This window comes from Panthera tigris, chromosome D3 (assembly GCF_018350195.1).
Source record: "Panthera tigris isolate Pti1 chromosome D3, P.tigris_Pti1_mat1.1, whole genome shotgun sequence".
In the NCBI taxonomy this organism is placed as follows: domain Eukaryota; kingdom Metazoa; phylum Chordata; class Mammalia; order Carnivora; family Felidae; genus Panthera; species Panthera tigris.
The window spans coordinates 79,287,728-79,301,420 of record NC_056671.1 but is presented as its reverse complement, the minus strand read 5'-3'; the positions used below and the strand labels follow the sequence as shown (position 1 = coordinate 79,301,420).

At 47.0% G+C, this 13,693-nt stretch overlaps 1 protein-coding gene across 2 annotated transcripts in view; it reads left to right on the top strand.

Moving 5' to 3' along the window:
* RNF152 (ring finger protein 152) overlaps positions 1–13,693 on the top strand; it is a 72,454-nt gene that overhangs the window by 17,028 nt on the left and 41,733 nt on the right. The window contains exon 1 of one of the 2 annotated variants that reach the window (XM_007080459.3): positions 9,890–10,010. The exons of the other annotated variant lie outside the window; for it this stretch is intronic. The gene's annotated coding sequence lies outside the window, so the exon portion shown is untranslated. Of the gene's footprint in view, positions 1–9,889; positions 10,011–13,693 lie in introns of those variants that run through there. 2 annotated transcript variants of the gene reach the window in all.

Genomic DNA, 13,693 nt, shown 5'->3' with positions numbered 1-13,693 from the left:
TCTCTCTCTGGTCAGTTAACGCGCTGTGAAACTAACAGCAAGGGGATCGTTCGGGGGTGAATGGCCCTGTAGTGTGGCCTTCGGTTTCATGAAAGAAGTCGAGGGTAGATTTTCAGGAACCAAAATATACTTGGAGCCTAAATGGGTAGGACAGTAGTAGAGGCCTGAAATTAGTTTTTCTATTTCTAAAATTAAATTAATCAGACGAAATTCATTTAGCAAAGTGTGTGGAGTGCTCACAAATATACAGAGTAAAGCTTCGTGTTTAGATAGATGAGGAAAATCTTTTGGGGACAGGAGAGGCTTTCCTTTTCCTTTTTTTTTTTTTTGTCAGACACCTAACCGACTGAGCCACCCAGGTACCCCTCTTTTGTTTTTTAATGTTTATTTTTGAGAGAGAAACAGAGAGACAGAGCACGAGCGGGGAGGGGCAGAGAGAGAGGGAGACACAGAATCCGATGCAGGCTCCACGCTCCGAGCTGTCAGCACAGAGCCTGACGCGGGGCTTGAACCATGAGATCATGATCTGAGCCAAAGTCAGCCGCTTAGCCGACTGAGCCACCTAGGGGGCGCCTCCTTTTCCTTTTGTGGAGTTTGTTTACTAGTATGATCTCTGCCCCATCAGTCTCAAAAACTCTAGTATTCAGTGCCGATTAGTTCGAATCTGCTGCCCCGCGCTCTGCTCTAGCTGGTTCCGTGGTCTCAGAAAATGAGTCTGCTTTCTTTGGGTTATGGAGAAGGAAGGAACTTTATAGACTGTGTCAGGTAGACTGATGTGCATAAGTGGTGGTTGAATAATCAGTTTAGTACATTGGCTGAAAAAGAAGCAAATGGCAGTGGCATTTGGAGATGACATACGAAGATGGCAACATTTTGGTAAAAGTTTATTTTGGTTTTTTAAATGTTTGTTTATTTTTGAGAGAGAGAGAGAGAGAGAGAGCATGCACCACGAGCGGGGGGAGGGGCAGAGAGAAAGGGAGACAGAAGACCTGAAGTGGGCTCCGAGCGGAGAGCCCAACGTAGGGCTCAAACTCAGCAACTGTGAGATCATGACCCCCGCTGAAGCCTGACGCTTAATGGACTGAGCCACCCAACTGCCCCTATTTTATTGTTTTTAAGTAGGCTCTGTGCCCAACGTGGGGCTCGAACTCTCGCCCTCAAGATCCAAGTCTCACGCTCCACCCACTGAGCCAGCCAGGTGCCCCTGGAGTGAAATTTTAAACAGTGAATATCTTTGAATTGACGTTATAAGTTAAAGAAGTAACTGCTAACTTTGCTTGGCGGTAACTATGTCCAGAGCATTTTGCAAAGCTCTGTGTGAGTTATCCAAGCTAATTATCACGATAATTTAGGAGCAGGTTCCGTGTTTAGCCTCATTTTTTGGATGAGCAAACTGAGACACGGGGAGGTTTGGTAGCTTGGTCAAGATTACGCTGCCGAGTGGCAAAAGCAGCTTGCAAACCCTGAGTGTGATTGGTGACAGCACTGGTAACTGAGAGCGTCACAATACGGTGGTCTTTCCAGACTTTGCCTTAGTAGTTATGGAAAAGTACCAATAAAAAGAAACAGCGGCTATGACAAAGAAAATATACTAACAATAAGCGTCTTTAGAGTGATGATTTGCTGGCTACGAAGATGAACGTGATATTAAAGATGAAATACGAAAACTTTCAGGGTTTTAATTTCGGTCACTCTGTGCTGTAGTCATAATAGAGTTGTAATTAATTATCTTATTGTGGCTATTTTATTTCCACACCAGAAATTCATCTGGAAATTATAGTGCAACAAATAGCTGCTGAAATCATGATGGTAGTAATTATATCCATGACATAATTGTGGAAATATAGAATAATGAGGTTATTTTGAGGGAAGTCCGCGTCAGTAGAATAGTGAATGCTTTTCAAATGCAGAGCAAGCCAGAAAGGAAAGGGGCCTAATTATGGATTTGTAATAATATAATGGAAATAGGTGAGTTTTCAGGAATATTTTGGAGACTAAAAATTACCCTGCTCGGAGTTAATGTGGAACTTTTAACCAGATATTATCAAGGTCATTAGTAATATTTTTGGCTCTGGCAGGTTTTTTTTCTTTTTTTCAATAAGCATTGTTAATCTCTAGACTATTGTTTTATGAAGCCTCCCGTTTCTAACATTAGAAGTAACTTATATCCCCAGGTTTGCTGTCTTCCCTGCTGCAGGATCCCTTTACGGAGTTTCCCCGTAGGAGGTTTTATCTTCCGCTGAGAACACCTCCAGATGTCAGGAACTTACAGCGTCCCAAGTAAATTGTTCCACTTTATAGTCAGGAAAAGCTGAGCCCAAATGAGGTAAGTTGGTAGCCCAAGGTCTGCCCTTCAGAGCTGGGCCTTGAGTTAGCCCTGACAGAATGTGCCACGCTGTTCAACCCTGGTCACGCTCCAGGAATCATTCTGTGTCTACCCCAGCTGCCCAGCTTTTTCTTCTGATAGTACACTATCAGCAAACCATACGACCCTTTCAGTGGGATCTTACCCCATGGGCCTGCAGGGTGTCTTTGGTTTTACCATTAGAGATTCACTCCTTGTGGTGTGGTGAAAAGAGCTTGGGGATTGTGGTCTCTTGGTAGACTGAGGGCTGTATCCCTGCTCTGCTAGTTCATCAGCCTTGTGATCCTGAGCAAGTCCTTCCGTGTCCTCATTTAAGATGAGACCGGTTAGTACTTACTTCAGAAGGTCATGATAAAGATCATGGTTAACGATGATAAGTGATGTGCATGGAGCCCTTGCAAGGTGCCAGGTGCTGTTTTAAGTATTATGTATGTGTTCACTTACTTACTTCTCAGAACAGCAGTCTGAGGTAGGAATCAGAGGCAGGCCCAGAGAAAGTAAATGGTATGTCTGAGGGCTGAAGCTGGTATGAAGACAGTTTGTTATAAATTAGTTCCTTTTTCTTTTCCTTTTGGGTTTTGTGTCCATGGATCCTTTGCTAAAATGTGAGCTCCCTCGTGAAGGATGACACAGTCACCTAATCACTTGGATCAAGCGTTTGCCAGCCCCACGGGGACGCAGGTGCAGAGAGGGAGTGGGCAGGTATGATGGGGGTGGGGTAGTGGGAGGAGAGAGAGCACCAACACCAGGGCTGGATGGGCGGACACGGGGAGACCTTGAGACACTCCGTTGTACCTGGACCGATTGGCCTTGGATGAAGCTGGCCCCTTGCTTTGGCTTCACTTTTCTTTTTCTTGGATCTGAAGAGGTCAGGTCTCCAAACACGCCGGCAGGAAAATAGGACTTTGGTCCTCTTTCTTGCTTGGTTAACCTTACAAGAACTCCTCTCCTTTCCACATCCTTAAAAAAAAGGGAGGGGGGGGGGAGAGAAAGAAGAGTGACGTCCTGGAGTAAAACCTAAAGGGAGTGGGGATGGGTCGTCATTGGCTGAGACACAGGCCCCGGCCTGGACTCGGGAGCAGTGCAGACGGTGGGGCCGTGAAGTCTCTCCTGAAACGGGGGAGCAAGCCAGCGGTGCAGAGCCTACGGACGAGGGGACAGACCCGGAAACACGGAAGGAACACTCCACACTTTCTCTGTTGGGTAGAAGAAAACCAGAGCAGGTGAGGCCACTTAGTTGAAAAGAGCTGTGTGGGAGACAAGGAGACAGAACACATGACATGAAGTGTTTTTTTTAAAATCTGTCCTTGAGTGTATTTGCGACAATAAATCCCATCCTCAGACTCTGATCAGTAAAGGCTGTTTCTCTTTGGAGTGTGTAGGCCAGTGTCAGGGCCCAAATGACATTTGGCCACCGAAGGGTTCCTGTGTGCTCTCAACCTCACCCCCCACTCTAGCCTCTTTATAATCCTGAAAGCAGGAGATTAGTGTCAAACGTGGGTCCAGTAAAACAGTATTTCCTTACTTCCAAATTATTTCTTTCCAAGAGAGAGCAAGGTTTAGGAGCAGTGGAGAGAGACCATATGACAAGATATGTGGTGAGGCCCAACTTGGGTTGATAGACTTGCCCATCTTTTTTTCCCCATGGATTAAATTCAGCTCAGTGTACAAGCCTCTATCAGAAAATACAGATGCTTGGGGCACCTGGGTGACTCAGTCGGGTAAGCGTCCGACTTCGGCTCAGGTCATGATCCCACTGTTCGTGGGTTCAAGCCCCATGTCAGGCTCTGTGCTAACAGCTCGGAGCCTGGAGCCTGCTTTGGATTCTAGGTCTTACTCTCTCTCTGCCCTCCCTCCTCCCCCAGCCCCCCCATTCATGCTCTGTCTCTCTCTGTCTCTCAAAGGTGAATAAATGTTAAAAAAAATAATAATAAAAAAAGAAAATGTAGATGCTTATAGTGAGTCCTGATTACACCGTCACTGTTGTGATGGTGGCCTGTTCAAGACACATGCTTATAAGCTTTCTTATTTCGTCTTTATATCATTGTTGTGTGTATAGTTAGCAGTTGAAATTTGAGGCTAGAAATTTCCCATGTCTGTGGATTTTACACATTAGGATTTCGTGGTAATTGAAATAGTGAAGACAGGGGTTTCCTTTAGCACATCATCCTTACAAAGAAATGGCGGGCTTAAGATGTTCACGGAACAAACAAGCTTACCTGCGAGGTGTTAGAAGATTCTAAAAATGCTTTCTAAGAATTTCAAATCTTATGAAAGACCTATATTTAAATTTTCAAAAAAGTGTCTATGTTTGAGAGAGAGAGAAACCAAGCACAAGCGAGGGAAGGGTGGAGATAGAGGGAGACACAGAATCTGAAGCAGGCTCCCCGCTGTCAGTGCAGAGCCCGACGCGGGGCTGGAACTCCTGGACCGCGAGATCATGAGCAGAGCTGAAGTTGGACAGTTAATTGACTCAGCCACCCCGGTGCCCCAAGACCTGTATTTTCATAAACAATGAGTACTTTTAGTTCTTCTGTTTACTCACTAACATGGGAACTCTAAGAACCTCAAGTATAGGCAACGCTTTACCTGCTTTAAGTCATGTGTGAAGCCTCCTGTATGCCATTGACCTTCTCAGGCAGCTGCTTTTGTAATGCCTGCTCCTGACTCCCCTCTACACTTTCCTGCTCTGCCTCTTTCCTCCGTGTAAGCACAGGGCATGCTACCGATTTGCACTTTTTGTCCATTTAGTGGACAACTTTGACGTTACTTCTAAAACCTGCACTTATCCTTGCGATCCGAAATGGCTTCTGTGGAGGCTCCGGGCAGCAAGTGCCCTGCAGGGTCAGCTAACAGTGATCAGGCTGCAACCTCCCGCCATCCTGCATTCTCTGAGCTGACCCTGGGCAGGTGTGGCTGCTCTGGAGACCTTGAATAAGCTGGGAGGAAAAGGGAAACGTTGGAAACTATTTAAGAAAGATATCCTCTGATTTCACTCACATGCGGAATTTGAGAAACACAACAGATGAACATAGGGGAAGGGGAAGGAAAAATAAGATAAAAACGGAGAGGGAGGCAAAATAAGAGACTCTGAAATCCAGAGAACAAACTGAGGGTTGCTGGAGGGGAGGCGGGTGGGGGGATGGGCTAAGCTAAATGGGTGATGGGCATTAAGGAGGGCACTTGTTGGAATGAGCACTGGGTGTCATATGTGAGAGATGAATCACTGGGCTCTACTCCTGAAACCATTATTATGCTGTATGTTAACTAACTTGGATTTAAGTTAAAAAAAAAAAAATGCTTGTCCCTGGGAGAAACACCTCTGAACATAGTGTTATAAGCCTATAGTGACCCTTGAAGCTGACCTCCCTGGTCAGCAGGTTCTGAAGGGCGGTGCTGGATACAAGGAAAATGGGGGGGGAGGTTGGAAAAACCCAGCTCCGTCCATTACTGTGAGTCTCCTTGGAAGGTTTTGTGAAGGAGGCTGGGGCATCCAAATCACATCCCCGTGCCCCACCCCATGGGGCTCATTAAGTTCTAAGAAGGTGAGCAAAACTGATTTAATATAGAGCCTGTTTCAGCTAGCAGAGTAGTTTTAGGTTAATTCTGCTTAGTGGCGGAGTTGTGTTTTTATGTGCGTTTTAAGTATTTTCCCAGTACCGTGGGGTTCTTCAGAGAATTTGCGTGCATTGTGCATTCGTACCCGTTTTATGGGATTTAGGAGCATTATTTTATATTTTAAATTATTACCGTGAGTTATGGTTGTTACGTTTGCTTCTCACGCTGCGTTGCTGCTGGTATCGGGGTTTATTTGGTGCCGATTTCCTAGTCAGGAATGGATGCCCGCCTAGTAAGCCTGGTACCGTGGGCAGACCAGCCTGGTTTACATCCCTTCACCCTGCGGCAGGGGCCACAGAAGAGCTTCGGGGAGTGGGTGCCCTCCCTCCTTAAAAATTAAAACGGAACTTCTTCACCTGTCTCTTTGCTCCCCCTCCCGCTGCTAGGAAACAACCATAAAAAGCAGTCTGAGTTGTGGATCCGGTTGTCAAGTCCTTGCTTTGGTGATGCCTGGGTGACTCTTGAGTTCCCATTCTGAAGATTCTCTCTTGCTGATTTTAAATCCCAAGCAGGCTTGTTGCATGAAGCCTCAAGCCGGTGAGCAGACAGATAGGTGAGCTCTCCTTCATGTGGTTGCAGTGTTTGAATGCTTAATTGCTAAAGTATTCCCTGACGGAGCGTTTCAAAAGTTCACATAAGTCTGCCATCCCCTCGTCTTCACTTTTAAGCGACTGAACGGAGGAGTCATTTGGGGACAAGCTCCTGAGCCCCTGTTGTTTGTTTCTGGGTTTTGCTTTTTTTTTTTTTTTTTTTAAATGTCCCTGATGATTTGCCGTAACACATTCGTGAGTTCCAGAGGTTACAGACCATCTCCCCATGGCCTTGCTGAGCTGTGGGAACACAGGAGCCGGTCGTGGGAAAGCCGGAGCTGGGGCTGGAGAAGGTCACACGCTCGAAGGGCGTCCCTGGTGTCAGTAGGAAGTCGTGAACGGTCAACTGAAGGAAAGAACATGGCACTCCAGGTGCATAAAGGTGGGGAGAAGAGACCCCCCACCCCCACCCCACCACCCCAGCGGGGACGTGGAGGCTGTCGTAGGAAGAGAGGTAGAGGGAGAGCATATAGATGGAGGGAGGTGGATGGAGAAAAGTTTGTCAGATGAGGCTAAAAATGTAACTAAATCACCAAAGGACCCATGGAGCCTGGTGGCTATGTGGGCCCTCCCCCTTGGTCATCAGCAGTGAGTGGGGATTCAAAGCAGTGGCCTGATCAGACGGTTCAAAGCGTGGGAAATCAGGCAGAAAGTGTGGGTGTGAATCCCAGCTCTGCCGGTTACTTGCGCTGTGACTTGGGCAGGTGTTTTGAACATCCTTGTCACCATCTCTTGCTCTGCAACACGGGGACGATGAGGACACCTTCCCCAAGTCCTCTCAAGGATAGAGGAGTCACCATATGTAAATCCCGGGCATGGAGTGGCACCCCTGAGGGCTGGTGGGGATCTGACTTGCCACTTAGGGGCAGCACACAGGACGGTTAGAGTGCGGCAGAGCCGGGGGCTGGGGGGACCTGGTTTGCAGGGATTTTTGTGGCCATCTGGAATCAAATCCCAGATATGTGCCCTGTGGGAGCCCTGAGTTCCTTTGGAGGCGGTGTGTGTGGTCAGGAATATCTTTGCCTGCTTCTCCTCTCTAGGCTGGGTTGTGAACCCAGGCAGTGGTTACGGGAACAGACCTGAGAGAAATTTCAGGAGGCAGAGTAACCTGGGCTTGATGAAACTTCAGAAGCATTATATTATCTTGTCTTTTGGACAGCATGGTTACTCCAGTGCCCGATTGTTCTAACGGGGAGATATGTAATTGGATCTTAGCTGGCTAGGCTTCCTTGCAAACTAAAAGAAAATTGCCATTTTTAGAGTTGCATGCGGGTTTCTTTGGGGAGATGTGGACAGATATCATGGGGATATTTGCCTTTCATTTAAAATGAGTTTCCTTGGAAATCCATCGGATTATATGTCTAAACTCTAATGTCGAGAAAACTCTTTTCCGAGGCACAAAAGTATTAGTCCATTATGAACCTCTCTGAGGCAATAGAGACTCTAAGTACTAAATTCCACAACGGAATGGAGGCTGCTAGCAGGCGATTATTGAGGACTTGGGTTTAGGCAGTTTGCAAAACAATTCAGCAAAGTATATAAAGGCAACGGGGGGAAATAGTATTGCTTTTTTTGTGCTGCCAACCAGGTTTGTCACATGGATTAGTAATTTAGATAGGAACAGCCATGAATCACTGCTTAGAGTTTCGCATTTAATTTTATCCTGGAAGCGATTTCCTTTCAAATTCTCAAGCTGTAGTTATCATTAATGAATTAAACATTATGAAACCCAGAGAGCCACTAATTCATTTTGAAATAAGTAGACATTTAAATCTGAAAAAGAAACCTTAAATTTTGTTCAGTGGTGTTTAATATTTTCAAGCCGACAGCATGTGGAATGGTATCTCACGGACGTGTTTTCCCAGAGAGGCTGGTACTGGGGGTACGTGTGCCTGACATCTTGGTGCAGGTCTGGGGCATGAAAGAAGAAATCAGGTTTTCCCCATGGCCAGTGACTGGGTGTTTTCCAGAGGGGAGAGATTTAAATATTTGGAAAAGGAAGCTGATTAGAGTCAGAGCTCCCCACCCAACCAAGGTCCTTATCTCCAGTGCTTTCCTGCTTAACCCTTTCAATCCTGTCCTTTCGTGGGACACCTGCCGTCTCTCTGCGTCACTGCCTTCTTCTGCCTTACCAAGTGCTGCTTTGGGATAGGGCTCACGCAGTCATCGAGGTCGTTGGACACAGTCTGTGGGAGCTCCGGCCTCTCAAACACTCAAGACCAGCTTCGGGAAGGCACGTCCTCGTGCAGGTGACGGCTGGGCAGGGGCTGGGTGGTTACACGGCAGCGCTTGAAGATTTTAGAGCACACGGTGAGATAGCACACAAAAGCCAGACTCCTTGCATTTCAAGCCTGGAAAACATGGTCAGTTTCTTCCCTTCAAAGACTAAAGAGCTGGCCAGAGAATTGGCAGATTGTGTCTACGGTAATGTTATGCGAACGTTGTTATGTTCAAAAAAGGGTAAAGGGGCTACGTGTCAAGGCCAGCAAATTTGATTTGGACATGGAAGGTGTCTAAACTTTTGTTTAACTTGTCTTCCCCCCACCTTCCCAAACAAGATTCACCCCCATCTTACCTCTTTTGAAAGCCTTTTGCTTTGTCAGCTGAAGTTATTTTTGGAATGGTCATCTGTGGCAGCCTATGGTCTGGTCTGAGCCTCAGTTTCCTTGTCTGTAAAAGGGGATGATAATACCTGCCCTCCTCTCTATTACGCAAATGGGCATAATGGTTAAATGAGATCATAGATATGGAAACACTTGTCTAGTACCTTCTTAAGGATGTGAGGCAGAGAGGTGCCACGAGGCTCAGGCTGGAGGAGGCAGGACTTCCTCCTCTATTCCCTCCCCTACTTAGGGCCTTCCCCTACTTCGTCTCCCTTCTTAGGGGAAGCAAGGTTCCTCTGAGGGACTCAGGACCTTGTCTTTCTTCCTCCAGTTCAATCAGGTGGGTGGCCCTGGTGCGAAGGATGCCCCTGAGCACAAACCTGTATTTCCTCCTTCCTATTTGGTGCTGCTTCCAAATCGAGAGGTTTTTGTGATTCCTTGGTTGTTCATTTCCACCTCATATTAATTTCCTAGGACTGCCGTGACAAAGTACAAGGAACTGAGTGGCTTAAAACAACAGTAATTTTTTGTCTGACAGCTCTGGAGGCTGGGAATCTGAATTCAAGGTGAGAGCCGGGCGACGCTCCCCTGAAACCTATAGGGGGGGACAACGCCTTGCCTTTTCCAGCTCCTGATGTTGCTGGCAACCCTTGGCTCGTAGATGCATCTCATCTCATGCCCGTGTCATCACAGGACCCTCTTTCCTCAGGTGTCTCTTCTCCTCTTGCCGAGCACACCAGTGGGGTTGGATTCAAGGCCCTCTCATCAACATGACCTCATCTTACCGAATGACATGTGCAGCAGCCCTAGTTCCCAGCAAGGCCACATTCTGAGGTACGAGGGGCTGGGGCTCGAACATACCTTCTTTTGAGACTCCCTTCAACACCCCCTACATGCGCACACACACGCGCACACACGCACACACACACGTGGATTGCTACTCATGCACACCACAGCTTCAAGTCCCTTTCCAGAGGGTAGCACGTGCCACCCTGGACAGGAAGGCAGCTCCCCCAGCTCTTTCCAGAACCGGTTATGTCTCTAGTGACTGTGTTGCAGGGCCTCTGAGAACATGGTCGGTGAGGCCTCTGCTGCACATCGGAAGAAACTCAAGAGTTTGAATTGGTACCAAACAGCCCTCTCATGCTCTGTTGCCGATTTCACTTAAGTCAACTAAGCCTGAAACCAAGAAGCTTCGATGGTACCGGTGGGAAGTACCAAAGTCCTTCCAATTTTATTGGAGACAGTTGGTTTTATCAGAAGTACTGAGTTGGGAATTTGAGCAAATGTGTGCTCTGTCCCCTTCTGTGCAGTGGAACAAGTATGCGGTGGCCTCAGAGTCCAGCAGGCAGGTGACGGGCTTGCCAGGGAGCCCCAGCGCATGTCCATAATAGGGGGCTGGCCCACATGAGCCAGAAAGGACATCCTCTGCCCTCCTGCACTGGGTAATCGACATAACTCGGTGTGTAAGAAACCTGGTTTCCCCAGAGAGAGTTCATACTGTAAGACGAAGCCAGGAGACTCTGGGTTAGTTTTCATTTTGCCCCCATCTCGCCAACTGAACTTAGTCACGGTTCTTATTAGAATGGGATCCTAGGTTTCTCATCTCTGTGTGAAAATAGTGAAATTTGCTGCATCATGATGTCTGCAGGGCAATTAATAGGTTGCTGTATGTGAGCTGCTGGCAGACCTCAAGTAAATAGTGAGGGGCTGGTGATGAGGACAGCCTTTCACTCGCTCTGCGTCCACCGGTAAATAGGCTAAAACGGAGGCATTTAAAGAAGAACGTGGTCTGAAATGCAGAGGGCTGGTCGAAGAGCTGCCGGTCTTGTCCTTGGGGCCCAGCCAGGCCCGGAAGGAGTGCAGTGGACTTGCCCCGTGGGAGCCCTGGGAGGAAGTCCCCCTGTCAGATACGATGGAGAGGCCGCGGGAAGGTCGGGGACTCGGCGGCGGCCCTTCGGGATAATGGGTTGCAATAGGAAGTTGAAGGAGGCAGAATCGGGGAGTATTGGCAGAGGTGGCGGTATCTCAGGGACAGAGTCCCAGTCTTAGAGCACAGGCTTGAAGGAAGGGTAGTGGATCCAGGTGCTTGGGGGAGGGAGGGGCAGCCAGGGGTCCCGTGAGCTTCAGATCTGGAAGCCTAAGGAATCAAGAACGCGAGTGGAGGTAGAGGAGCCCGGGCAGGATGTCATAGCCAAGTCGGCATTCCGGGGGGACTCGGGTGGGATCCCAGAGGATGGCACCAGAGTTACCTAGGCGTCTCCCCTAAGGTTGGGGTTGATCCTAGAAACTGGAGTAGGTGGGAGGGATTCATTCGTGACACAAGAGGCCTGGGGCAGCCTGACTCCAAGTTGAGACAGATCACATGTGGGACAGAGCCATCACCCTACCCTGCTTCACTCGTTTCAATAGACTTTGTAGACTTAGAGATCCTAAAAATAAAGCTCAACTCACACCCACCACCTGAGCATAGACTAGGGCTGTTTTTCCTGCTGCTGTTGTTTTAGTTATCTGATGACTTAAAGTAACAGGGCAAATGCATTATTTTGGGAAATGCTATTAAAAAAATTTTTTTTTAAGTTTTTTTCCTTTTTTTTTATAAAATTTTTTTAAATGTTTATTTATTTTTGAGAGAGAGAGAGAGCAGGGGAAGGGCAGAGAGAGAAAGAGACACAGAATCCGAAGCAGGCTCCAGGCTCTGAGCTGTCAGCACAGAGCCCGATGTGGGGCTCCAACCCATGAACTGTGAGATCATGACCTTAGCTGAAGTCACACGCTTAACCGACTGAGCCACCCAGGCGCCCCAAGTTTTTTTTTTTTCTTTTTCTTTTGTGTGTGTGTGTGTGTGTGTGTGTGTGTATGTGTGAGAGAGAGAAAGAGAGAGAGAGAGAGAGAGAGAGAGAGAGAGCGTGAGCAGGAGAGGGGCAGAGAGAAGGAGAGAGAGAATTCCAAGCAGGCTACGCATTGAGAGTACAGAGCCTGATGCGGGGTTTGAACTCACAAACTATGAGATCATGACCTGAGCCAAAATCAAGAGTTGGACGCTTAACCAACTGAACCACTCAGGCGCCCTGGAAAACACTGTTGAACCTAGATGTTTATACACTTCCATGACAAATTTACCTTAAGTGACTATTGATTAACAGGGCTGGGACTGCGAGGTGTTTTGTGATAGAGTGCTGTCCAAAAATAGAATGAAGAAAGGCAAACAGCCCTGTCTTTGGCTGGCCAGGGCCTGGAAGACGTGGAAGTAATGTGGAATTATGTGCTACTTTTCTGCTTTGTACAAGCAGAACATGGCCAGGAACCATGAGGCCTGGGCATTTTAAAGAAATCCATGTACCCACAGTGGAATATTACTCAGTCATAAAAAAAAGAATGAAATCTTGCCATTGGGGACAACCTGGACGGATCTAGAAGGTATTTTAGGCTAGGTGAAACAAGTCAGACAAAGGCAAATGGCATATGTCACGTATATGTGGAATCTAAAAAACAAAACAAACAAGCAAAAACAGAAATAGACCCCTGAAAACAGAGAACAAACTGTGGTTGCCAGAGGGGGAGGGGGGCGGGAGAGGGGACAAAACAGGTGAAGGGAATTAAAAGATACAAACTTCCAGTTATAAAACAAGTCACGGGGATGAAAAGTCCAGCGTGGGGAATAATAACGTTGCATGGTGAGGACACCTATCGTGATGGGCAAGGAGTGATGTGTAGGGTCGTCGAGTCACTATGTTATAGACCTGAAACCAGTATAACATTGTATGTCAATTACACTCCACTCATAAAAATGTAAAAAAGGTAATGGTAGGTTACGAGGAGAATTGCAGTAATAGCAACAGACAATGAGGAGCATTCTCTTGCCTGTCTCTGCTTGTAGGCAAAACCCTGTTGATGCAGGTGTTGAAAATTTACTTCATTTTTCCAGGACTCAACCCAGAGTCTTCTGAGGCCCTAAAGGTTCAAAAGCAAGGCCCAGATGGAATGTACGACAGCTTTTGATGCAAAAATTATTTTAGTGTCACCATGAAAACAAAATCACGTGGACAGTGCTTCGTGTCCTGAGGGAGGCATCGAAATAAGGAGGTGGGTGGTCGGGAGTTGGGTGCCTCGCCTTTGGATGAATCATTTAATTTCCTTAGAGTTTTCCCATCTGCAAAATAGGGGAAACTGTACACTTTCTCCCTTTTACGATATTGGGTCATGGACACAACACTGGAAACTGATATGTTATACAACTGGTAAGTAGGGGTTATCAGCACAAAGGTAAAAAGTCAGCTTCTCCCCCTTTTATGCCCATTCCCCTGCATCTTATTTAAATTATATTCACTCCAGAGTTTTGATTGAAAAATGCTTGTTTTCCCGTGTTTTACTACTTAATTAATCTAAAATGTTGCCCTGAGTAATGGCACTATATCTAGACGAGGGCTGTTCAAAGAGGAGAAATTGTGCAGAAGGATGTTTGTAAATAATGCTTAGGTGACACGATTGTGATAATTATGGCTTTTTGAAGATGA